Below are 26,660 nucleotides of genomic sequence, written 5' to 3'. Positions count from 1 at the left end.
AAGAAGAAAAATAACCTTTAAGACTTCATAAAATGTAGGACAAAGGCAATTGAAAAGCAATACAAGGCATATAAAAATAAGTTGACAGTTATAATGAGACAAGCAAAAAGAGAATATTATAATAATATGTTAAAAGAAAAGAAAAATGATATCAAGGGCACATGGAAAATCTTAAATAATGTTATTGGAAATAAATCTGTATCCACTGGCCTGCCCAGTCACTTCATTGATGACAAAAATAAGGTTGTAAAAAACATGAATGAAGTGGTACATGAATTTAACTATTTTTTTGAAAATGTCGGACCTAATCTTGCAAAGACTATTCCAAAACAGCACGATGGGCAAAAAGAGGATGGCGGAATTGGGGGAAGTAAAGTGTTGCAGTCAATGTTTCTGGGAGAGATAAACGAAATTGAAATTAGATCCATTGTAGACAAATGCAAAAATAAGACTTCGACAGATAGTGATGGGATCGACATGAAAATAGTGAAAACGACTATTGACTGCATAATTAAACCGCTAAGCTACATCTTTAATCTTTTATTTCAGACAGGTATTTTTCCAGATAACATGAAAATAGCTAAAGTTATCCCACTTTTTAAAACAGGGGACAAAAGCCAATTTACCAACTACAGACCAGTGTCCTTGCTTTCACAATTTTCAAAGGTCCTTGAGAAATATTTTGTCCAAAAATTTGATAATTTTATTGAAAAAAATGAGTTATTGAGTGAGAGTCAGTATGGATTTAGGAAAAATCGATCTACAGCTTTAGCTTTAATGAAAATAACAGAAGAAATTACAACAGCTATAGAAAGAAAGAAATACACAATAGGTGTATTTATTGACTTAAAAAAGGCATTTGACACTATAGACCATTACCTATTAATTTCGAAATTACATAGATACGGAGTGAGAGGAGTAGTTCTAAATTGGTTAAAAAGCTATTTAGATAACAGACAACAATATGCAGAATTTGCTGGTAGTACATCGGAGTGTATGAACATAGAATGTGGTGTCCCGCAGGGCTTTGGATTTAGGGCCTAAACTTTTTATTTTGTACATCAATGACATATGTGAAACGTCAACATTATTGCAATTTGTGTTGTTTGCAGACGACACAAATGTATTTTGTTCAGGAGATGATTTAAACATTTTAGCAAAGTGTATTGGACATGAAATGGTCAAACTTAAAAGATGGTTTGATGAAAATAAGTTAACTCTAAATTTGAATAAAACGAAGTTTATGGTTTTTGCTAATAGAAAAAAAGATGAAAACATTTCACTGTCCATTGATGGAGTTTTTATTGAAAGGGTTTCTGAATTTCGATTCTTAGGTGTGACGCTGGATGAAAACCTGACATGGAAATCACACATAGCACATGTTAAAACGAAAGTGTCTAGGAATATTTCTGTTCTAAACAAGGCAAAGTATTTGCTAGATTACAAGGCATTGAGGATGTTGTACTGTTCACTTATTTTGCCATTTTTCATTTATTGTATAGAAGTGTGGGGCAACACGTATATGAGCAACATAAAGCCATTGTCAATATTACAGAAAAGGGCAGTACGAATAATTCATAAAGCTGACTCAAGAGAAAACACCAACAGACTGTTTTTTAAGTCAGGACTCTTGAAACTCAAAGACATAGCTGAGCTGGAGACATTATCATTAATGCACAGGACAAAAAGCAGAATGTTACCAGCATATTTACAACAGTTGTTTGTTTTTGGATCAGACAAGGAAGACCAGAAGGAAATTAAATTTTAAGCATCCATATACATATTATTTTCCTTATACATGTGATGTTTTGGTGTTGCTTTGTTTCTTTCCGTTAACCGTCAAGTGGGAAATAAGTATTTATTTGTGTGTGTTTCTCTTAGTATCCTAAGATACTACTACTACTACTGTTATTATGAAGGGCAGACCATCTATTTGTATTTATTTAGTTTTTTTTTTAGAAAGGGGCAGGTTACATAAGATTTTATTCTTCTCCTTGCTCCTTTTCGCTTAATGGTAGAGTCATGTTTTGTGGCAATTATTGTACATTTGGTTTTGCGTACCATGAGCGGGACAAATAAAAATGAAATGAAATAAACACGCTGCAACAAACCTAGGAACTCAGACACTTAGGAAGTAGGACCAAATTGCACGACCCGGGAGACAGAGGTAAAGTATTGGTAAGATATGGCAAAAATGAACAACAAAAAATGGTCGCATATCAAATCTCTAGCTGAGATGACAAATAAATTAGATACAAAAGGAAAAACGCTCACGTAGTGAGGATCAAACTTATCAAGAACACAAAAGTGCATAGACCTGACTGTGGCAAGAGACAAGAGCAAAGCACTGACCATGGCAATAGACAAAAACGAACTGACAAGGAACACTGGGAGACAGGGGAATTTAAACACATGACAATAAGACACAGGTGGGAACAATCAGGGGCGGGAATGACGCTGATGAGCACAGGAGACACAGAAGGGATGACAGGTGAAAACAATAAGGAAATTAGACACACCAGGGAAACTAACGACAGACAGGAAAACACGGGGAGAAAGACCAGACAATACACAGGGAGGAAAACATGACAAAGAGAACAGAAAAACACCCACTACCAGACACACAAAACTAAAAACGTGACACAACACAAGAATCGTGACAGAACCCCCCCCCCCAAGGGACGGATTCTAGACGTCCAAAAAAAAAAATCCAAAAGGGTGGGTGGAGGGGGTCTGGAGGACGGGTCCGAAACGACAACCCAGAAGCAAAGCACAGTCCATGATAGGTGTCTCGGGCGGACGACCCAGGGGCAAGGCAGAGTCCATGATGGAGTTCTCGGGCGGACGGTCCGGGAGCAAGGCAGAGTTTATGGTGGAGCCCTCAGGCGGACGGCCCGGGGGCACAAGGACGGGCAGGAAGCCGGCGGAACCCCCCGGCGGGCCAGGCGCAGACGAGACCCTGGACGGAACAGGACATAGGGTTGGCAGGACCCCCGGCAGAAGAGCAGTCGGTGGGATCTCCAACGGCTCAGGAAATAGGATTGGCAGGACCCCCGGCAGAAGAGTAGTCGGCGGGGCCTCCAACGGCACAGGGCATAGGGTTTGCAGGACCCCCGGCAGAAGAGTAGTAGGCGGGGCCTCCAACGGCACAGGGCATAGGGTTGGCAGGACCCCCGGCAGAAGAGTAGTCGGCGGGGCCTCCAACGGTACAGGGCATAGGGTTGGCAGGACCCCCGGCAGAAGAGTAGTCGGCGGGGCCTCCAACGGCACAGGACATAGGGTTGGCAGGACCCCCGGCAGAACAGTAGTCGTCGAGGCCTCCAACGGCACAGGACATAGGGTTGGCAGGACCCCCAGCGGAACCTCCAACGGACCAGGAAATTGGGTAGGGACTTGAGAGGGAGCTCGAGAGGAGCCTCGAGAGGGAACTCGAGAGGAGACTTGAGAGGTGACTTGAGAGGGCACTCGAGAGACGACTTGAAAGGGAACTCGAGAGGTGACTTGAGAGGGGACTCGAGAGGGAACTTGAGCGGGGAAACTGAGAGGTGGCTTGAGAGGGAACTCGAGAGGTGGCTTGAGAGGGAACTCGAGAGGAGACTCGAGAGGGAACTCGAGAGGAGACTCAAGAGGGAACTTGAGCGGGGACTCGGAGAGCCAACAGGAGACGAGGTGCTGGAGTCGGCCGGTACGCAGCCAGGACACGGGGAGCTGGCGTCGACCGGAGAGCCAACAGGCGACGAGGAGCCGGGGTCGGGACCATGGCTGCTGGGCCCGGTACTTGAGCCGGAACCATGGCTGGAAGTGGAGCCAGAACCACGGCTGTATGGGCCGGTTCTGGAGCCGGAACCATGGCTGTGGGAACCGGAACTGAAGCCTGGATCATGGTTGGGTGGGCCGGTTTTGGAGCCGGAAACATGGCTGTAAGGTCCGGTTCTGGAGCAGGGACCATGGCTGCTGGGGCCGGCACTGGAGCCGGAACCATGGCTGCTGGGCAAGGAACCGGAACACGGAACCATGGCTGTGTGGGATGGTACTGGAGCATGGTATCATGGCTGTGTGGGCCGGCACTGGAGCACGGAACCATGGCTGCTGGGGCCGGTTCTGGAGCTGGAACCATGGCTGCTGGGGCCGGCACTGGAGCCGGAACCATGGCTGTTGGGGCGAGGAGCAGCAGCCTGGACCCTGGCTGTGTAAGCCAGGTAATGGAGCATGGAAGCATGGCTGTGTGGGCCGGTACTGGTGCACTTTTTCCAAGATATGGCAAAAATGAACAACAAAAAATGGTCGCTATCAAATCTCTAGCTGAGATGACAAAAATGAGAACGAAAGGAAAAACGCTCACGTAGTGAGGATCAAACTTATCAAGAATACAAAAGAGCATAGACCTGACCGTGGCAATAGACAAAAAGGAACTGACAAGGAACACTGGGAGACAGGAGAATTTAAACACATGACAATAAGACACAGCTGGGAACAATCAGAGGCGGGAACGACGCTGATGAGCACAGGAGACACAGAAGGGATGACAGGTGAAAACAATCAGGAAATTAGACACACCAGGGAAACTAACGACAGACAGGAAAACACAGGGAGAAAGACCAGACAATACACAGGGAGGAAAACATGACAAGGACAACAGAAAAACACCCACTACCAGACACACAAAACTAAAAACGTGACACAACACAAGAATCGTGACACCTACAAGATAACCTCTTTGTCAGAGGTGAACAAATCTATCTTATATATAATAAGACAGGAATTTATAATAATAACTAAAAACTAATAATACAAATACAATGAGGGCTGCACCACTTAATTGTATGGGACCAGGCCAGGCAGCATGTTTGGTTCTTCCACAGGCCCCTGGCTCCTCTTCTGCCCAATCTCAGTGTGGTCACTTTTGTGCACGAGTTGCATGCTTTAGAACATACTGTACGGGCAGCAGCAGGTTGGGATGCAGGACAGCACCTGAGAGACGGGGTAATAATACACAACAGTTAGACACATCAGCAACACTATCTGTATGAGTAAGTCAATTGTAATCAGCCTAATTTTCAAAGTGTTCTTATAAGGAGGTTTTAAGTGAGTCTGTTTAAGACCACTAAGCTGTGTTGCATTCACTGACCGTGTTAGATCAGGGTGAAGATTACGGTCAACTGGTAGATGACATGTCCAAAAATGTTCTTAGTCATGGTGGGGGAAATGAGCGGCTTGTCGGGCCGTAGGGTTTCCTGAGCAGCAGCATGTCCGTCGGTGGCCAGAGGCTTTGAGACGGAAACGTACATGTGGTACACCCAAACCGACTGCACAACTGTCAGAGGATAGACCTGGGAATGCAGACACAGACAGACAGACAGACAGACAGACAGACAGACAGACAGACAGACAGACAGACACCTTCTGTCAGTCAGTCTACATGTTGCGACCTGGCTCAGAAGGCCACAACAAAAGGGAGACACAACACATTAACGGGTAGAAAAAGGTGTTTAATTGCACAAACACGTCAAAAATAGACACTGGATATATTCATCAGAGCCGGGTGCCTGCAGGAGAAAGCAGAGAGCACAGAGAGGAACAGAGAGGCTCTAAATAGCTGGGCAGGACACCAGACCCAGGTGCCCTGAGTTACTGTAATCAAGGTGCCAATGCAGCACAGACAGAACAGCCACACCCTCTCTACTGATGCACCCACAGGGGCATCACAGATGTCCATGAAATTCAATATAAAACACTCAGTTTGATAAAGTTAAGAACACAGAGACCCACATCTTTGGACCATGAATGTTTCTTAATTTTGTGTTTGACGAGTACTAGTAATCTATTTAGAATGCCATGCATTTAATGTTATCTATCATGTTTAAAAGAAGAAAAAGAGATTCCCAATTAAAATGTTCTTAATTTATACACCATCTTATTTATTACCATCTTTGAGGAAAAAGAGACTGAACCATGAAATTGTTCCCAGTGGCCAGTCCAGGACCTTATGGTAGTTCAGCAGCCTTCTTTAGCAACTGGGTGAGTGTGTGGGTGAATATTTAAAGTTATTCTATCCACCCATCGTGTATGCAGCAGAGGGGTCAGGAGGCTGTCACCTGGTTGATACAGGCCCCGGTGAAGACCACGATGCCGCAGACAACAAAGAATGTGAGCCAGAACTGCATGTTCCTTGCAGAAGACATAAACTTCTGCAAGTTCCTGCAAGTAAACATTCCTGCTCCACTTCATCAATATTTGTTTTCTTACAGGAATAGTCTAAAACGGTTGATAGTAGAAAAACATAAATTATGCAGAATCAATCATTTTATATTTTCCGTTTCACAAATCAATCGTAATTTGTTACAGTAATAATGCTACAAAGTTTGCAATAAGAATCAGTCTGATGACATCGGCACCAATAGTTACCTTGGCAAAGCCAACATCTGCTTTCTGGAGGGCAGGGCCATCATTTGTTCCATCTCCAGTTACCGCGACAACCTGCCTCTTCTCCAGCACAGTGCTGTCGATGATATCTGAGTAATGATGAACAGACACAGCTTCGACACACTTAAGGGCAAAAATAATGATGAAGATGTAACTCTGATAGTCTTTGAAAACAGCTAGAACACAGCTGTTCTCTGTTGTTTTGAGCCCCTTCTTTCAGCATTTTTTATCTATTTCTTAAATGTAGGGTGGGGTTTCCTCTTAATTTGTATATATGCTTACATTAAAATTCATGAGCAGTGAAAAGTGTTTTCATGCAGAGCCCAAACTGAGACTAAAACCCAGTTTTTCTCATGAGATGACGATGAGTTATCAATGGAGTGTCTACATTGATCTTCAAAAGGGAAGAGGACCACCGCTGTATGAGAGTGGGAGGACTGGGAGGTCATCGTTTCACCACTCATAGAACTCATGATGTATGGTAGTTTTTTGACAGTTGTGATTTGTATTATTAGACTAAAGGAGAGAGATACATGTGTGCATGTGTGTCTAAGTTTTATGTGCACAGATAATCATGTATTTAAGTTATTAAGGTTACAAACTGTAATGGAAGGCTAAACAATTATATGATTTAATATAATCAGTACCTGCTTTGCCGATCTGCATGGTCAGTTTGTTCAGCTTCAACTGGAGGACTGACTTTGTCTTCGTTGATCGATTTTTCTTCTTTCTTGCAAAGCAGGATTTTTAGCTTGGGAGAAAGTCACTCAACAACATAAGACATACATTTTGTCACTCTAGTGACGAAGATACTTAATTTGTTGGTGTTTGTCAATACACATTTTAGGTTTATTATAAACTTTAACGTTACATGTAGCTTCTCTGAATCAAACGACATTAACATGGATACATGTTAGCTAACTAAACGATAGCCCCTAGGTTAGTAAGACGTTAGGTGGCGCTGTTTGATAGCCAAAACAGTTACAAAAAATATCACTTTAGAAATGCATTTCTGGTTAAAATGTAAATAAATAAAGTTTATATATATATATATATATGGGGCATTCTATACCGAATTGATGCAAAGTGCGGTCCCACAACAAAAAAAACGATTTAAAAAAACAATTAAGTATTCAGACATAGATATTTACTAAGACTATGTTATGGTCTATTCAAACATAAGGCATTCAATTATATAGTGATACGCTTAATGTATACAAAAACATAATTTATATAGGGCACTTTCTATTGGGAAGTGGCTGTCCCCAACCCTGATATCTAAATTTCATGTTCTGTAAATAACACTTAAAACTATTTATTTTATTTAGTTGAATGGCGTATTTGGAAGATCTTTATAATTACATTCAAACAGAATTTGGAATAGTTCGATTTATCGTGGGTTTAATTTTTTAATAAAAAAACTATACTCAAAAAATCATGTTCCCAGTTTTCATGTCACTACCGAAACACAAGGGGTTTTAGTCCAATGGCTGAGCCTGGTTTTTAGCCACACCCCTGCACTTTTGACAAGTCAGTGACATAGCGTCCCTCGTGGCTGAATGGCAAGTAGCTATATCCCATACTTTTGATATAAATCTGTTCCAAAATCGGAAAATCGGCGTGTAACCTTAAGAATTGTCACTACCGAACACATATTATCTTCAATTAAGTAAACTTTTTCTGAGTTTTATGCAAAGTATTAGGTTTTTATGTGTGTAAACCTCTTCAAAAACGTGTATGCTAGCCATGTTCTTGCTAGCATTCTTTTGTTATGCTCAATTTGAGCTAGAATCGTCACTACCGAAACAGTCACTCCCGAAACATATGGTTACGTTTCGGTAGTGACAAAATGGAATGGTAAGCAGGTAATTCCCATAGTTTTGAAATAAATGTGTTTTAAAGTCTGAAAATCAGTGTGTTACTTTAAAGGTCTCTTATTATACTATTTGTAGGCATATATTATAGGTCTCAGATATATAAAAAACATATCTGAAGTGTTTTGCTCAAAATACCAAACAGATCACCCATTCTAGCCTCATCCCCCTCTATTTCAGCCTGTTACTAAAGTGCTGATTCTGGGTCAGTAGCTTCAAAAATTCACACTTCAACATAAGGCATGTTATGAGTAAAGATTAAGCAATAAGGTTGAGGGAATAAGAAACAACCTTGACAACAAAATACTGTGGTTACTACCGAAACACTGGATGTTTTGTAAAAAAATAAGTATATTGACTTATCAAATAAAATGATATGATACTGATTGGTTTAATGTATGTTCAATTTCAACAATCATCAACTCTGGAATCAATATGATCAGTATTATGGATTTTACAAAGAAAAATTGCATTGAGATTTTTATGAATTGTATATTGTTTTTTATTATTGTAATTCAACTTTGAAATTTGATTACAAATTAAATTGCATTTATTTAATTGTGAAAACCCTCAATACATATTTGTTAAAATACTATTTAGATAAGGGAAGGTAAAACAATCTTAACAGGTTAATATAATACTTTTTGATTACAGTGTATGTACTATGTTTCGGTAGTGACCATTTTTGGTAGAGGAAGAACATTCCAATACAGTCTGAAAATACGATATAAAAATGTACGTTTCTTTTACTAGATATGTGTAATTTAGATATGGTACAAAACATATATGGACAAAGTTTTGGGAAAAAAACATACAACATTTCAAAACTGTTCCAACCTGACTTTGCATCAATTCGGTAGAATGGCCCGTATATATTGTCAGTCTAATGTCGACAACTATATAATTAAGTGGCTTTAGTGATACACATGTTATGATTGTCATCATTGATGTATCTTCTATACGAGTCAAAGGCAGATTATTGTTAGTTTACTAAACTAGAACCTAGGTTACTACATGTTAGCTGGCGCTGACAGTTAAACCATCTCACTTAACTACATTTAACACAACATTCATCTGAATAAGCATATAGTTTAACAGCAGTATTTCTAAAGTTTTTAACTTTGAATAAACATAATTTAGTGGTGTTGGGGTAGAATCTCTGCTCCGCGCCGTTCCTATATGAGCGGGTTCTCAAAAAAAAGAAAAATTCAAAGCAGCCAGGATAAGGGTTAAACAATAATCTGCTTTAATGGTGCAAACATACAAATACATCACCGAATCACGAAGCACTCTGCAGAGTACTCCGGGCTCAGGTTCTACCACCGTGTGAGACACGTCTCAGGAACGGCCAGTCAGAAACAAGAGCGCCGATCTTCAAAATGATCACAACATTTATACACAGAGTTCACTTCTGAGCGAGCTAGACAGTGAGTTGGCAGTATTCCATTGGTCGGTTTCACTTCTGGGCGGGACCCCAAGTAGTAAGTCCGCAGTTGTTGATTCCATGTTGCTTCTGTGCGCGTGTGTGTGTGTGTGTGTGTGTTTTCTGTCCCTCTGCCCTCAGGCAGATCCCCCAATCAATGATTTGGAGTCATGACAGAGGACTCTTTGACAGGACACATACTCATTCCCCCTAAACATCTTCAACACACACAAACATCGTATCATGTATCTTATCACACAACAGCCACCTGTTTTTCTTTATGAAAGCCATATTTGTAAATATCCAAACGCCATCGTCCCATGACAGTCACCGAATCACCCAACATAAGTTAATTGTTCTTGTGGCTTAATGGCTTCCCTGAACTTCCCTTCACCCCAAAGTCAGCTTACTAGGAATGAATACATTTAATTGATAAGCTCAAAAGGACGTTTATCTTGTTTACTGCTGGGTGACCCAAGTCTCAAGGCCTGCAGGATGTGTAGGAGATAAATCATTAATTCTACAAGGCTTCAACTGTCTTGTATCTGAGGCACATCTCCCTTTGGGCTAATAAATACGGGTTTTAGCAATTAGCAGAGGAAGCTAGAGACTCAGGGCCCCTCCCTTGCTGGGAACTGCAAAGCAGATGTTAAAGGTCATAAAACCACCCTTTTGAGTACACATGAAAAGTGGAAGAAAAGACTATTGCTTTAATTTATTATTACTAAGTAGTGGGACATTGTTTCAGGAATATATGAAAAGCCTCTCTATTATTTAAAGAGTAAAAATGTACTTTCAAATTTAACACCCACGAATATATAAGGTGACATTAAAATGAATATACCAGATTGAACTTTCCTGCCATAACACGTTACTTTAATACTTCAAATAATTCAAATAACACTTCAGTGGCGAGAAACATGATTGTCATATAACATAATGTTAGCTTCTTATACAGTCAGCCTTAGAGGTAGATAAATGTTAGCTAGCTAAATTATAGCACCGAGGACACTGCGGCGTTAGGTGGCGCTGTTTAATTACCAAACAGTTTGAAACACACTTAACAAATCTGAAAAAGCAAAAGAGTCACTTACCTTTACCAACAATTTAGATGCAGCTGGTGAAGACATTTGTAAATAATGAAAATAGGGCTAAACACTTCTTTATACAGATTATACCCCTGCTGTTATGGCCGAGAGAACGGAAACCCTGTATCGAGTATTTTGGTGTAATCTTTATTCAGTAATATGAACAAAACATCATTGTTTACATACAAACCCTTTAACAACAGTGGTACACAGCTATATAGAAAAGTAGAACAAAGAAAATACATGTGTTATTTAAAAAATATATATTTTAAAATATTTACAGTTAGTATAGTTTATTAATGATGTTTTAAAGGATAAGTTAATTTGAGTAGTGTGGTTAATATGTTTGCTACAATAATATTCTAACATTACAATACAAAACCACAAAAACAAGTGTGACTATTATTTTTTCCAATGAATGCATGCATCCCCATACTGTATATTGCTAATCAGTTGCAGCAAAAATGAATTGAGAAATGTTACTTTTTTCTCTTTTAGAGTCCTTTTCAAACATTATATTTCTAGTTTCTTGTAAACAAAAATGTAATTTAATTTGACACAATCATTATCTATTATGTTATTTATATTTAATTTGTTCCTGCATGAAGTTGTTGATGTTTGTAAGATATATAATTAATGCTAATAGGGATTAACAAATAATGTATTTCGTATTTTTGTAGAAATAATAATTCCCTCATTTACCTAGAGATTGTGCTATCTCATTGTCTGATAAGAAAACACATTTCAGAAGGTATCTTGTTGTGTGACATTGGTCTAAACTTCCTTTCAGACCTACGGATTTATTTGACACATTTCTAGCAAACTTTTTCAACCAGCTTTTCTTGTAAACACAACCAAAGCTCAGGGTTTGCTGCTTGCTTGATTAACAATGATTGTAATACTTCCTCTGACCACTAGGGATCAGTATTGCCTAACATTAAACTGCAGTCAAGGATTTAAGGTTGACTCGTCATTTCCTCCCTCCGTGCAATGTAGTACTGCACCAAAGGCGTCCAATAATATTCATTGCCGCTGTAAATATAGTTTTCCAAAAATGTACAAATGTGTCTTATTATGTTGTGTTTTTAGCTGTTGCTTGCTGATACCAAAAGAGGTCAAAATCCTCTAAAGATGATGTCACTAATCTCTTGTAATCTATTGTCTGATCCCTGTGAGAGTGGAGGCCCAGTTATAAAGGCCATGCCTCTTGTGCTCTGTGCCCTCTGGACTACAACTCTCACTAAGCCTGGTGCTGTGTGGAATGATATCGGAACAGAAAAAATAAAGTATTTGGGAAGCTTTCCTGTTGTATTGTGTGATGATCACAAGTGACCCCAAGCGGATAAAGATGGTGTAACTAATTGAAGTTGTTTACTAAGTCACTATATTACATAATTGTACAATATTGACCACAATAACCTGCAAACCTGTGCTGCAAGATGCATACTTAGTTACTCTTACCAGGGTATAGCTAAGGAGAACTCTATTGCCACAAGGATGAGCATTCTTCAGTTGAGCTAGGTTATTTTCAGGGCCAAAAAAAAGCCACTTGTCTGAAATGAGGCCAGAGAAAATAAAGGATACGGAGTGTGCTGTGACAGTAAATTGTTCAATGTTTTCAGAGAAATGGGGAGATTTTATAGGCAATGCTTGGACAGAGGAGGGGATGGTGCCTTCGAGAGTTGAAAAGAAAGAATGGTTGGTAAAGGATGAGAGAGATTTGCCTCCATGAATTTTGGGATGAAAGATAGGCTTGTGTGTGTTGTGTGTGCAGTGTGTGTGTGTGTGTGTGTGTGTGTGTGTGTGTGTGTGTGTGTGTCAGCGTATGTCTGTTAGAGAGAGAGTAAGTGAATGCCAAAGAGAGAAAGCCTGGGTGTGTTGAGATAAGCGTGGGTCGTTGGAAGGTTGTTGTTTTCCGGGCACACTATGTTTGTGTGTGTGCTTGTTGTCTTTATGTGTGCACAGAACGGTTGTTACTAGTTGTTGAGTAGTGATTTGGGAATGCACACAGTTTTTGTCAGCCCTAAATGGCACCACTCTCTATAAGCATCTCCCCTCCTCTGCTGTTCTTTCTTTTTCCCAGAATGTATTTGATCAGAAATGATTGTTTAAGTGAGAAGTTTCTCCACTCTTGTTTCTTATTTCAGTGTGTGGGCAACAAACGTGTATCTTATCTTCTTCATGTTGAGAATAAACTTGTTTTGATGTCTTCCTGCCATGTAATCACATTTTGGTCCACCACACGAAAGCCATAAAATAAAATGCTTAATTTGTTTTTCTGTGATGGTGCAAGAACTATGTGGGTTTGACCATCTGTTGATTAGTGGAAGTGAAGTCAGGAATCTCTTTCTATCTGGACAGTAAATTCAATCTTTTGAATTGGCAAGTACATTTACCACACACAAATGTTCAACAAATTGCAAGTATACTATAATTTAACTCTGAAAATGCCAAAAACAACCTGTAACATTTAACCAGAAGTACCTCCAACAGATGAGTAAAAAGAAGAAATATTTAGTTTTTTTTTGTGCTGCACATATTGTTGCATTAATACAAATGCTTCCATTCCAATAATACTACCAGTGCAATCTCATCCACAGCATGGTGAAAAAGGCCTGTAATAAGGTCCGAGACCCCAAAGTGATTTCTTGATTTAGTTTATTCATAAAAAGTTAATTATTAACTTATAGAAACAAACATTTTGGTCCAATACGTCAGTCCGGATTTACAATGAAATATGATTCATTTATTACTTCTAAAGCAAACAAATGACGGAATCTTGCAAACATAGTGTTGATGATTGTTACGTGCCAGGCAGGCTGTACTTGTGTGGTTTTCCTTCCCTCCTGTGTTTCTCTGTAGTGTATCTTGTCTTTTATTTATTTGAATAGTAATCAAATCAGCTGTGAGCCTGTTCTGGCTCGGCTCTATTCTCTACGCTTTCTGCTCGAGTAAATCTGTTCATTGATATTCTTTGGCATATCCTTGTCGTCTGTGCTTTGTTTTGGTTTTTTCTCCCTCAAAAGGAAAATTGTCTTGTGGTTTTGTTGATACTAAACCAGCCCCAGCCTGCTGTGTGCAGACTCACAGCCCCAACTTCTGAAAGGGCTGGTTGGATTGTCAGGAAGTTTTCCGGACTTTAATTTCGCAGTTGAAACTTTGTTATAGAGGTGACCCCCACCGAGTCACACAAACACTCCCTCGCAGACTGTTTACCATCACAATGCTGACACTGGCACTTTCCCTCGCTGTCAGGAGGACTCATATTTATGTATTTTCATTGTAATTACATGGCAGTGTTTTTTTATTTGCAAAATGCCCTTGTTTTCCCCCACTGGCGCTTTTCATCCACGACCACAGATCAAATGGAGCTTCTGCCAACGCTTTGCTTCCCAGAGCCAGTGAGAATAAAACCCACCAGTAAACAAAAGATAAAACACCCAAATGAAAGCTGGAGAGGGAGCAAAATCAACACAATGAGAGGGGTTGTGTGTGTTTTGTCTCCTGTTGGCTGGAGGTGGAATTTGTTGATTAGTGGGAATGTGTATGGGTGTTTGTGTCTGCAAGGGTTTCTCAACATCTTTCTGTTTTCTCGGTTTAGTAGGATTATCTAGCAATGTTTCAAAGCTGGCTTGTATAGTTAGCATGTCTTTCAGAAAATAATTTCCGCAACAGTTTTGGCATTTGTTGGGAAGCTGATATTCTCATATTGCTCAACAAGATATTACATAATGAATCTACTGATATTTTATATTTTTCATATTTGCAAGAATTCCCATGTAAAGATCAAAACCAACAAGTTTTGATTTTATACTGAGGAGTTTTTTTTCTTCTGTGCATTAGAGCTCCCTTTTGGGCAAAAACACAGCATCACCTCACAGGACTGACATGGCCCCTCATTACGATGGACATAGGCACTGTAGTTTATTTTAGCCTTAGTAAATGCCCACCAACGCAGCAGGAAACAGTCCCGAACAAAATACACAATTAACTCATAGTTTAGTAAATTACACGGCTAACAACTGTTTTAGCTATTTCAGCTATATTTAACTTTTTAGCCTTAAAAAAAAACTGGTGTGCTTTTGACACATTTTTAAAGACCTTACCTTAGAACAAATGGGTGTAGGGTTATGCCACAGACAGGGTAGGGAGGTCAAAAGGTCATGAGAAACAGACCTATTTTTGATTTAGGAGTTTCCATGGGATTCGTTCAAATCTAGAATGTTGCCAGCCTTGTCCTTGAATAGACTTACTTACTATGTTCATATCATGACATTTAGCAGTGTACAATATGTTGATGGGTCTGCAATCTTCTACAGTCTTCTGGGATTCTTTTGGCAGGATGAGAAGTCTGCTCTGTCTCTGCTCTCCCAGCTCTGACGCTCTACTGTCTCCATCTGATCGAAATGTTTATACTGCTCTCATTAGACTGATAACGCCCTGCACCATACTAATGAGCTTTGTAACATCCGAGTGTGTGTTTGCACGCCTGAGAGTGTGCACTTTGTACAAGTGTGAGTGGGATTTTATTTTTGCAGATTTGAATTTGAGGCATGCATTTGAAAGGATAATAGTAGACAAGGACATGTCTTTGTTTAGGGCAAACATAAGAATATGACCACACTGACCTGGTTTTTAATGAACCTTCCCTGAGGACTTTGATGTAATTTATGACAGGCTGAGAGCTTACTAGTGGCAAAGAAAATCAGCATCATGAAGCTGATGTGACAGATTTTGTCCTCTATGAGTGAATATTGGATCCAGAATTGACCATTTCTTCGGTTTCCACCTACTCTATCTATACAATATTCTTTAAATGAAGCTTTTTTCAGGTTATGGAACTTGCAATTCCCAAAATGAATTTCTAAGTAACCAAGTGCAGGGTGTATGTCTTATGTTGTACCACTAGATGGCATCAGGAGAGAGGCCTTGTCACCCCAGCGGCTCTGATTTGTTAGTGGAATACAAGAGACACATTGTAAAATAATGCCTATCTCCATAGATGTACATTTAATATATGCCTAAAACTGTCCTAAAATGTAGAGTTCATAAAGCCTTATAATGAGCTCTATTTGGTGACAGTTTAATGCATGAGTCTTCTCTCTGTGTTATTTTCCCTTTTGTGCGTCATTTTTATTTTCTCTGTCAATGCTTGGGAGATATTTTATTGCTGGTGATGAAACCGTGATCATCTCTAGGGAAATATTTTGCACACAGGCAGATCAAATGCCGTCCCTTGATGCGGACGTGCAGAAATAGTGAATGGAATTGAAGATAGCTAAATGTTTTTTGTTGAAACCAATAATATTTGAGTACATGTGGAATAGAATCGCCTGTTATAATTGTTCCTTCTACACACATAACATGCTGCAAAATAACTTAACTGGGTTGTTAGTCAGTCCTCTACATCGTTTGGTCTAGTGTCCCCATCCTCAACTTGTTACCTCTGTCCTTTGAGGCTCTCATAATATCTGTGTTGTGCCTTCAGGAATGTTAAATGTTAAAGGAGATTTCAGCTAGTTTGACATTTTTCACTGACAAACAGCCTCTTGAGCAATGAATGTTCTTTCATAGTAACAAATATATGCCATGTGGCACTGAATTGATGAGAGCTTTGTGTGTTTCTGTGTGTGTTTGTTTGGACATATGTGTGTATTCAATGTTTAGCATTGTGAGACAGAACAAGCTGCGTTTGCTGTGCGTGACTGAATGAGAGCACCAGGAGCAGCCAGCTGTGTACACCTGTGGACAAAGGCTGCACATGGAGGACAGATGTTTCGCCACACCAGGTCAGATCACTGCACCCCTTCTTCCCCTCCATGTCTGTTAAAACCACAGGTCAGCAACTCCTATTCTCCTCAATCTGTGTCCATTCGTACATACCCTCCATCCCCCTTCTCACTCCCTCTCTCTCCCCCCTCAGCTCAATCGCACCACACCGGCTCTCTTTTCTTAGCAAACCTTTCTCTCATCCATTATTGAGACTTGTTTTTTTTCCTTGAGTCTCAGAATGAATAAGGGGAACGGATCTTTTGAATTTTTAATAACCCACATGAAAAATGTAGTATCAGTCATGTCTCAACAATACGAATAGGTAAACTTTTAGCAGGACACAACACCCCAAGTCACAAGATGATGCAAGACAAGGAGAAAAAAAGGGGAGAAAAGTCCCGTGGCATCTGACGTGGAAAGGTGCATGGCTGGGGAACAAAACGAGATTGACAAGGTGAGGTTAACTTTGAACACATCTGCAACCACAACTGCAGAAAAAAACACATCTTTTCATACATTTGGTAAAACCAGAAAAATGGAAAAAGGAGCTCAAAAACAGAATGCGCGAGTGAGGCTGATCCAGATGTTTACTCAGAAGGTTTCATCTCAAGCACAAGGAGATAATCATATTCAGTAATTCCTGGAATGATGGAATTATTTGAATCCCAAAGGTGGAAGGTACTTTATAGTCTCTTGCCTCGTGGGAGTTTGTTATGCATCAGGAAAACCTGTTAGAACCCTCTCCAGTTGTCCAACCCCAAACCCACCCCCACCTGAGCCACAGAGCGTGCTCCACAGCTCTTCAAACAGCAGCCGGGTCAAGGTCAGTGTTGTGAAATGGTAACAACCTTTCTCAAGGAAGACTCACTGCCACTGATGAAGTCTGTCCATATATCCTGGCATATGATTGGATTTATCACGGCTCAAACATCCATTAATACACGTACTGCGACAGCAAATGGGCAAAAGCTGGTGGAGAGTCAAAGCGTGTATGCCTGCCACATGTTGGAAAAAAAGGGAAATGTAATGTATTTATGTATAGTAAGTGTATGCTCACATTAATTTTTATTAATTTTTTTGTACCATGAGCTACAGAAGGAATTTATGCCCTAGCAAGATACTGAACATTATAGAACATAATTATCGTCATGACTGCATGTTATCCATGAGCTGACGTTGTTTGTCAGACAAAAGTCCGGCTACATGAAGCAAGGATAGTAGAATTGAGGGAATGGATTTAACAGCTAAAGTGGCTTTCTGAGAAATATACCGTAACTCTGTGGATGCGACAAGCTGATCGGCCCTCATCTTGTTATCCAGATCATAAATCTAACTCTCTTAAAAAAAGGTTCACTACCTCCCCCCTCCATCTCTGTTCCATACATATAAGCATGTCAGGGCTCAAGGTGGGGGAAGAAGCAGAAATGGACCTATAGCCTGAGGGGGTCGTATATTCCTGCCATAAGCCTGCAGCGTGTCATATATATTTATGCACTCATTTAGTTGTTTGTGTCTGCAGATTGGCCACAGCTTGTAGTAGCTCATAAATAATCTGGTAAATTGATGTAATGTATAGTAGCACGATGCCCCTCCTTTACGACCTTGCATAATCTCATGGGAGTTTGATGCCATATACGCATACGAATGAATGAATTGATGGATCAATATAGGGATGAATTAATGTGTGATCAGTCTCCATTTCCATAGTTATATTTAATGCAGCGGGAGGGCTTTAAGGGAATTATCTTGATGAATGTGTAAACCCATCTACATCATAAACGTACTACTACTTTTCAAAATGTTTTTGTATCTGTGTACAATCATTTTGTCCGTAGTGAAAGTCAAGGGTATTGTTAACTTTGGTTGCTTTAACTGCGTGTTTGCTGTCTCTAGTAGCCTTGGTCAGATTGTGGCGGACTGACAGCCATTCGTCTGCGGGAGAAAGGTGGTCTGGAGGACAGGGACAGGGAGGGGCCCACTGCCCCGGTATCCGGAGTAAAATTGACAGCGGGATGTTTTTGCCACAGGCCTTCCTTGGTTATGACAGTCAGGAGGAACCATTAAGGGACCTGCCTTCATCTATAACAATGTCTCCGTGAACCCCATTTAGCCAGAGGTGCGTCTCTCACAAACAGCAGCCGTATTGAAGGACATCAGGAATGTGATTTATTTTACAAGGCATCTTGGTGGACCAACAATGATCAATCCAGACACAACAATCACTGTTGAGCTACACCGGCAGGTTACTTTACTCCTCTCAATAATTCACATGATTTTAGAAGCTGGTTAGTTCTCCTTTGCCATGAAAACTACATGTTAAATTGCTGTAGAGAAAAAAAAAACTAATATTTTACAGTGTGCGTTAAAAGCAGGTGTTTCATATGTAGGTTTCATCTGTACATGCACAGTATGCGCATTGTATAGCTTGCGGCAATGGACAGAAATAGATCCAACAGCCTGGCAATGAACTGTCAAGAGACAAGGAGCAAAAAGGTTCAAATGAGGAGGAGGAACAGTAGGCCCCGCTAATGAAAGTGGGACTGAACCACTGAAATTCCTCTATAACAACAGGAGGGAAACCAGAGTGGTCTATAATCCTATATGACGAAGGTGAATGTCTTCTGTCTTCATTTTAACGCTGTTCCATTCCCTCGCTGATGGCGATGAAGCTCTAATAAGGAATTGATTTTTTTGGTGAGAGGGTAGGTAGTTAAAATTCTGACCTTCTGACCCCATTGCTCGTTGTAGGTTTGGCAGGAGATGGTTCTCATCCCTGAGAATCGATGCACCAGGCCTGATAACCACCCTCTGCCGATTTCAGAGGCCCAAATGTGTCATCAATGTGTCATTGAGCATAAGTCTTAGCCAGAGGCGACAGGACATTCCCCACCCGCCCCCCTTTCGGATGAGAGGGCGGAGAGTGGCATTTCCCCCAATTCTGTGAAATGGTGCAGAAAACCAGAGAAAGAGGGACACGCCCCACAGTGTCTATCAATCCTCAGTCTGCAGCACTGACCTCCTGTGAAACTTCATCTAGATGCTCTCATCTATCTGTCAGTGAATGGGAAAGGAGGTAAAGGAGGAGGGGGTGGTATTGGAGCCAGCAGCCAATCTCCCCTCCCTTCTCAGATGCATAATTCAGTGTTTCTCTCACAACAGCCTGCGCTTCGAAGGGCTCAGCTCCCCCAGCCATGCGGCCGGCAGTCTGCTAATATGAAAGAAGCTCAGAATCCACTCTGTTGTTCCTTCAGGCTTTCTGGCTCTGCACTCTCAGTCATACTTGTATGATTTATTCAGCTTGTTCATCCATGGCGTGAGACTCGGACCCCAATGGACGAGTTTGGAAACATTTTTGTCCTTGTCAGAATCCAGCCGCAGAACTTGGCAGAGGAAGTGTGTCGGCATCACTGTGGGTTGTCAGAGTGACACTGGAGTAGCCTAACCTCCCACTGGTGGTTAGTTTTACTGCCTCTTCAGAGAGGCTCGCCGCTGAGCCAGTGTACAGCAACCCTGCCTTGGCCTCAATAAGCAACCAAGGAAGGAAGCATAGAGGACAAGAGCACAGGGTGACTCTTCCTGTTCCTCCAAATACCATTTCTGCTTCAGTCATTGAAAGTTCAACTCTACCTATGCTGGTTTATATATTTCCTTCTGTTTCTAACAACTTACTTATTTTCGTGTCTTGTACAGATGAAATAAGTCAGTCAACTGTGGTTTTCATTCATATTCCCACAAAACATTTCCCCTCTGAGACCATGGTGGTTTGTCTATTGAGGCAAGGAGGCCAGCTGTTTATAGAGTTAGACCCTGAGTAGGGGTATTGCGTTGGCTGAGACCCAAAACTCCACATAGAAAGCCTCCTCACCGAGCCACTGGACTACTTGTATCTCCCTGAAGGGGGTATATTATTGAAACCTGGCACCACTACATCCATGAAACTGTGTGGATAGGTTTGTCTGCTACCACAATGCACTGCCTAGGAGAAAGAGATGCCAAACACATAATGATTTTCTAGGACATCAGTCAGTGTGTTTTTTAGTGCTGTTCATCGGGGGGTGAAACACTAGTGTGTAGTCGAGAAACAGGCCTGTATGTCATGAATCATTACATATCTACTAATGCTTTTACAATTTGTTTGGAAATGATAGAGCTGGGTTCATAAAACCATTTGTTTAATGTTCTTCGTGCATAAGTCCACTGCAAGTTTCCATCTGTGCACAGTCTATTTTAGACTTAAAGCCAGTTTATTGAGACTTTAACTGTGATTTTTATAGTTATAGTTGTTCGTTTTTTTGTAATATCTACAGTAGAACATTTTAATCTCAACGGTGGAAAATAAAAGATAAGGAAATATAAGATTTAAATCACCGCGGCAGTGGGCCAGATTGCAGTAAAGCCACAACTTGCCGCCCTCTGTGCTACGTTTCTGTTTGACCTTTAGCCACTCATTATGTGGTTGTTTCCCTCGTGTATGTGGGATTTTGTTTCTGGTTGTGAAGGGCCTTGCTGATTAATATGTGACCACATTATTTCACTTTCTTATCTCCCCTAAAACAAAATACTCTCTCCACTTGAGTGCTTCTATAATCTGTTTATGTTTTGCCTCAGCGGCAGAAGTTGATGGTGATTCTTTAATTGCGGCTGGGCTCTCGCTGACCTGACTGCCCATGTGCTGCTCCGGGTCAAACGACCTACTGTGACGTCAGATGTAACGAAATGGAATAATGGCTTGTTAAGTAGCTTGGCATAAATGATGGTGAGCAGAGGGCTGGTGGGGGTGAGTGCGCCTAGCCTGGCATTGTGACAGCAGCGTTCAGGCTCATAAACATAATCCATCAGCCCCTTCTCATGATGAGATTCCCTCTCCCAATTCATGATTGGAATTGCTATTTAATTGCACAGAAAGTTTCCACCCTGGTCCAAGCAAATGGGTTTGATCTCACTCACTGTTGTGTGAACATTTCATATCCCGCCCTTATCTCTCCGTCTCTGGTGCTCTCTTGATCTTCTCTCTAATAGAGAAAAGTGTAGCTCAGGGAGCAGGTTAATTATGAAAGAGCTCATTACTCATGTTTAATTATTGCAACTAGATTTTTAGCAGATCAAAATGTGTCCTCTTTTTCATTGTGTAGAAGGAAATTACTCCATTGTGTGTTTTAACACTTCAATGATTAATTTTCTTTCAGCGGAGTATTATTTTCTTTGACAAAATCTCTCTTCATTAATCCCAAAGGATCAGTTGAGCACCACAAAGCATGTCGTGTAAATATTTCCGATAATTTTTTAAAATAAATAATAAGTCCCGGAGCTGATAGACATTTTCATTTTATTTTTAACAACACAAAACATCCGTGGATGGGCTGAACAGAGTAGGTTCTATAGAAGCTTTGCTTTGTGTAAGCTGCCTGTCTAGGACTCGGTCATTAGCTGACAGTCATTAGCAACTTGTTTAATTGAACTCATTTACAGGCTGTGCTAATCTGCTGAGGTGACCTTGATTCTGCGTCTGGGTAATGTTTATGCAGCGCAGCAGAGTGTGTCTCTCTTTATGCCATTATGAGCACCAAATGCAGTTAGGCCCATGTTTGGCTGTAAAAGTCTGCACTTCATTAGTCATAATTACCTTTGCTGTTGCCCAGAGAGGTGATGAGTTTCTGCGCTCTCACTAGACTGATGCTAGCAGAGGAAAACTCATCAGCAGAGGTGTGGAGGGCATGCAGTGGTAAAATCTCAGTTCTCATCTCTTCCTCTTTTCCTGTCCTCTCTTTCACTACTCACTGTATATCAACCTAACCTCTATCGGTGAGCAGAGAGGTAGTAAATCTGGCTTATTCGTGCAGGGACAAGTAGCAAATGCATAGTGGGGGAGAGATGTGAGGGTGTGGGGGTACTTGTTGGAGTGATAGATTTATGAGGCATGGCCTTGTCTGTGTGAGGTGTGTGGTTGTCTGTATGGGGGAATTTATAGGTATCTTTCCTTTGTCAGCCATGGCTTTCCTTCTCCCCGTTTCTGCTGTATCTTTACTTTTCATTTGGATTTTGCAATGAGTATTTTGACTTTTGTATCGTTTTATGGTTATGTTTTAACATTTGTGTATATTCAAATATATAGCTGAGCAGATTTGATGTAAACTATAATGCTATAAAAGAACACCAGTGAAGGACCACCAAATACTCCAGTAAAGAGGTGTAATGTTGCTGTTTCCTGTATCACAAAGCCAAACACATGTTGACACAGTGACATAGTAACACAGTGACTGCCACACGCAGGATCAACCATCCTGGCTAGTTACCAGAAACAGACTCACACAGAGGGAGAGGAAGAGATTTTACTTTTCTCCAGGTCCAGCGAGTTGAAAGGGAGAGCTTCCCTCAGGGCAAAATCTAGAGACTTGTGAAGGGTAGAGGGTATAAGGAAAGAATAAAGGAGAGAGTAGGAGAGAGACTGAGTGAGTAACTGTGCATGAGCGTAGGAGAGAGGGCAATGATTGAGAAAAGGGCAAGCACAGAGAAAATATATTAGACGAGAAACTGCAGCAACACTCGGAACAGTATGGAATACCAGAAGAGGAGGGCAAATGAATGGAAAGAGGATTTACATTTTGTTCACGACACAATACTTGGCTTTTTCTCTTAGATATAGGATTGTATATTGGAGCAGGGAAGTGAATATACAAAGAACATAAGCAAGTGATTGGCAGAAACATTTGTGATGGAGACGAACAAAGAAGGAAAGCTCTGTGAGCACAGTCAATAGCCATTTAGAGGAGACGAAGTGAGAGATGACAGCTGAGCAGAAGGGTGTGAAGAGTGGAGGATACATGAATGAGGGAAATGCTGGGAGGATGGGGAGAAGTGGGGGAGGTCCTATTGTATATTGTGGTACGATGGGACTGTCTTGTGACCTCTGACCTGTAATTGAATCAATGAGTGTGTGGAGCACTGTGCTGAAGGACCTACAGTGAAGGTTCCAGGAGAGCCTTTTCTTTTGTATAAAGGTGTGGCTGCTTGTGTCTATATGTTCCTGGTAATGTGTATTTGAACCTTGCTGTTCATTACATCATGGTGATGGCGAGCAGGTGTGCTCTGATCTCTTTGTCATTGGCACACTGTACTGGAACAGTGATTATCCTTGGTTTTTATGATCGAAAACGCACGTGCGTACATTTTTTACTGAGATTACTCTATAGTCATCTTTTTCTCTTGTCGGATAAAGTGCTCAAAAAGCCATCACTGAATACAATTCTGTGTGTGCTTTATTTGCATTTTGGTGGGTTTCACTTTATTGAGCAGGCCCTCATCTTTAATTGACTCCCCTGAAATAAACTAGATGTCCGTGCATTTGTTTGACTTGTTGATCCCTGCCATGTGGCACCACCGGCTCCTGGTCCACTGACCCATATAATTAAGGGCATAGACCTCCCCTCCTTCTATTCGTAGATGAAGGGCACATTATCATCCGTATCATCTGTCTTACGGCCCGTCCACACACAGGCATGAAAAAAATCTTTCAAAGCTTCGCCCATTCACTTGAATGGGGTGACGTAGAAGATTTTTAATCTTTGCCGAACTGCATTGTGGGGAGCGGAGCATGGCTTTGCAAGCATCGTAAGCATCAAAAGTTGAGCAATGTTCAACTTTTGATGCTCCCGATGCTTTCGAAGCTGGCATCAGCCAATCAAATCCCGTTTATGCAAATCCCGCCAGTACAAGCGCTAGCCAATCAAACAAGCTGGGAGAGCCAGACCGCAGTTCATTTCCTCATATTCCAAACGAGAAATTACGGTAGCAAATCACCCGGTTCTTTACGACCAGAAGTATTTACCGGGATACAAACCGGAGGAGCCAGGCATGGAGGGAGGTGGCAGAGACAGTGGGGGAAACTGGTAGGTTTTCGCCTGTTTGGAGAGTTTATATCCAGTTTACTTCGTTTTAACATTGCTATTGCTTTGTATGTCGGGGGCGGGAGATTCATGTGATTGGTTGTTGCTCGCAAAAAATCGCCAAGCTTCAGACACGCCCAGCATCAAGATTTTTCAAGATTTTTTCATGCCTGTGTGTGGACGGGCCGTTACTTGGTCCCCACTAAGACCCCCGTCTCTCCTTGTCCTGTACCGTATCTTGCTCTGTTGGTGGTTTTAGAGAGTACGGTTGTGTGCTCTGTTTAAGAGATGTCATGTCTGACCAAATCTGTTTGGTTTACCCAGCCCAGGGCAGGATGTTCATCCATCTGTGTGGGGTTTACATGCCAAAACAGTCATGATCCGTTGCATCCACACCCACAGAACCCACATGCCCAGAGCAACTACTTATCTCTGCTTGTTTACACAATGTAGCACAATATGGATTCGGCTACAGCTCAGCTTAAATGAGTTGGTGAGTTGCAGCGTTTAGCCTGTAGAGCTTCACCAGGGTGAACCTAGATGGTAAATAAGAGGGTTGTGTGCCGACTGTGTTATTTGGTGTGGAATTGATAAGCTCCCATGACATCCATGTCTTCCTCTAATTGGCATCATACTACCAGCCTCAAAGTGCAACGTAAAAAACTACGGAATAAAAAATATAGCCAATTGAATTTGTTACAGTCCAATCACACACACATGGACAATGTAGACCCTCAGCAGGTTGATTGTCATGTGTCAGATCCTGCTGAGGTCTCTGAGGCCAGAATTCATTTAGGGAAAACTACTGCACAAAACAGAGTCAGTGCAGCGCTCCTGGTCCACGTCTCTGGAGGCCCCTCGATAGGTGGGATGGATGGAGCTGGAAGAGATGAATGCTGGGTTGCCCGTCTTTGTGCTTCTCCAGAATGAAACCTTGATCAGGGATATAGGGAGGAGGAGAAGGAGGAGAGCAGGGAGGAGGACTGGGCTCCAAGAGGGGGTGTGAAGCTAGTGGTTTAAAATGAGATTTTCACTTATTTATTTATTTAGCTGAGCTCATAGCTCAAGGCTGTCTGCTTGTTGTGTGTTCCATGGCCTCAGAGCCCCCTCCCCCCTCCTCCCTGTGTTTTGAATGTGAGTGTATCTGCAAGTGCAAATATGTGTCTGCATGTACACTTACACCACTACTACTAGTAGTGCTCCTCCTGGTATTTGTGTCTATGTGTGTAGCACGGTGAGAGTTTTTGTGCATCTAAACAGTGTGTATGAGCATTTTAGCGCTGCTATCATTGCATGCGTTATTGCACCCGCTCTCTCCTATGAAGTGAGAGCCTGAGCTGGTGTCTAGGGATAAATGGTATCTTTTGGGAAAGATCTGTTTTATGATGTGTGTGCCAGACATGCTGGGCATCGTTAGCACACACAAGGAAAGCAACGTCTCCCAGGCTGTTGCTGAGCACAATGCCTGAAAAACAGCTCAGATTATGCAGGACACAGTGGAGTGAGAACAAGAGATGTTTTGGCTTCTTTTTTTTTTTCACAAGTTCATTGACATTTGCACCAACCACACTAAAATCAATATTGTTTCTATTAGATCTTAAGAATTGTTGGTGGTCGAGGAAGTTTTTACTTTTTTTATTTCAGATGCTAGGACATTTCTCTCATATTTCTCTCATTGATTTGTAGCTGTTCTCAAAGCCTGTTTTCTCTTGAATGCCAGCAGGTTAAGAGGAACTGGACCTACAATGCAGAACATATCCTAGGTTTCATTGATTACTTATTTAAAGGAAACTAGTCCCATGTCAGTTGAGAAGATTATACCTCAGGACCGCAAAATTCACAGATACGCCTAAAAAAAAAAAAGAATGTTTTTAGCTTTCTTGAACGCCACTCAAAGAAAATCGATCCTGTGTTCTGGACTCTACTCTGACCCAACAATCTTCTGCCTCCTGTCCTTTCTACATTGTTGCTTGCTGGATGTTAGGATGGGGAAATGGCTGTCTTTGGTGTCAAGCCACTCAGCATTCACTCCGTCTGTCTTTGTCACAACGTGGCCATGTGTCTGTCATATCTCATGTCTCATATTCCTCGGCTTGTTCTTTCACAGCTCCGTTACCATGACTGCAGGATGGGAGGGGTGTTGCTGTGATGACAGTGAACTGGGGGGGATGAACTAAAAACCTGGAGTTTGGAGAAC

The sequence above is a fragment of the Notothenia rossii genome, assembly GCF_949606895.1.
Source record: "Notothenia rossii genome assembly, chromosome: 5".
NCBI classification, from domain to species: Eukaryota; Metazoa; Chordata; class Actinopteri; order Perciformes; family Nototheniidae; genus Notothenia; species Notothenia rossii.
This window is presented reverse-complemented; position numbering follows the sequence as displayed.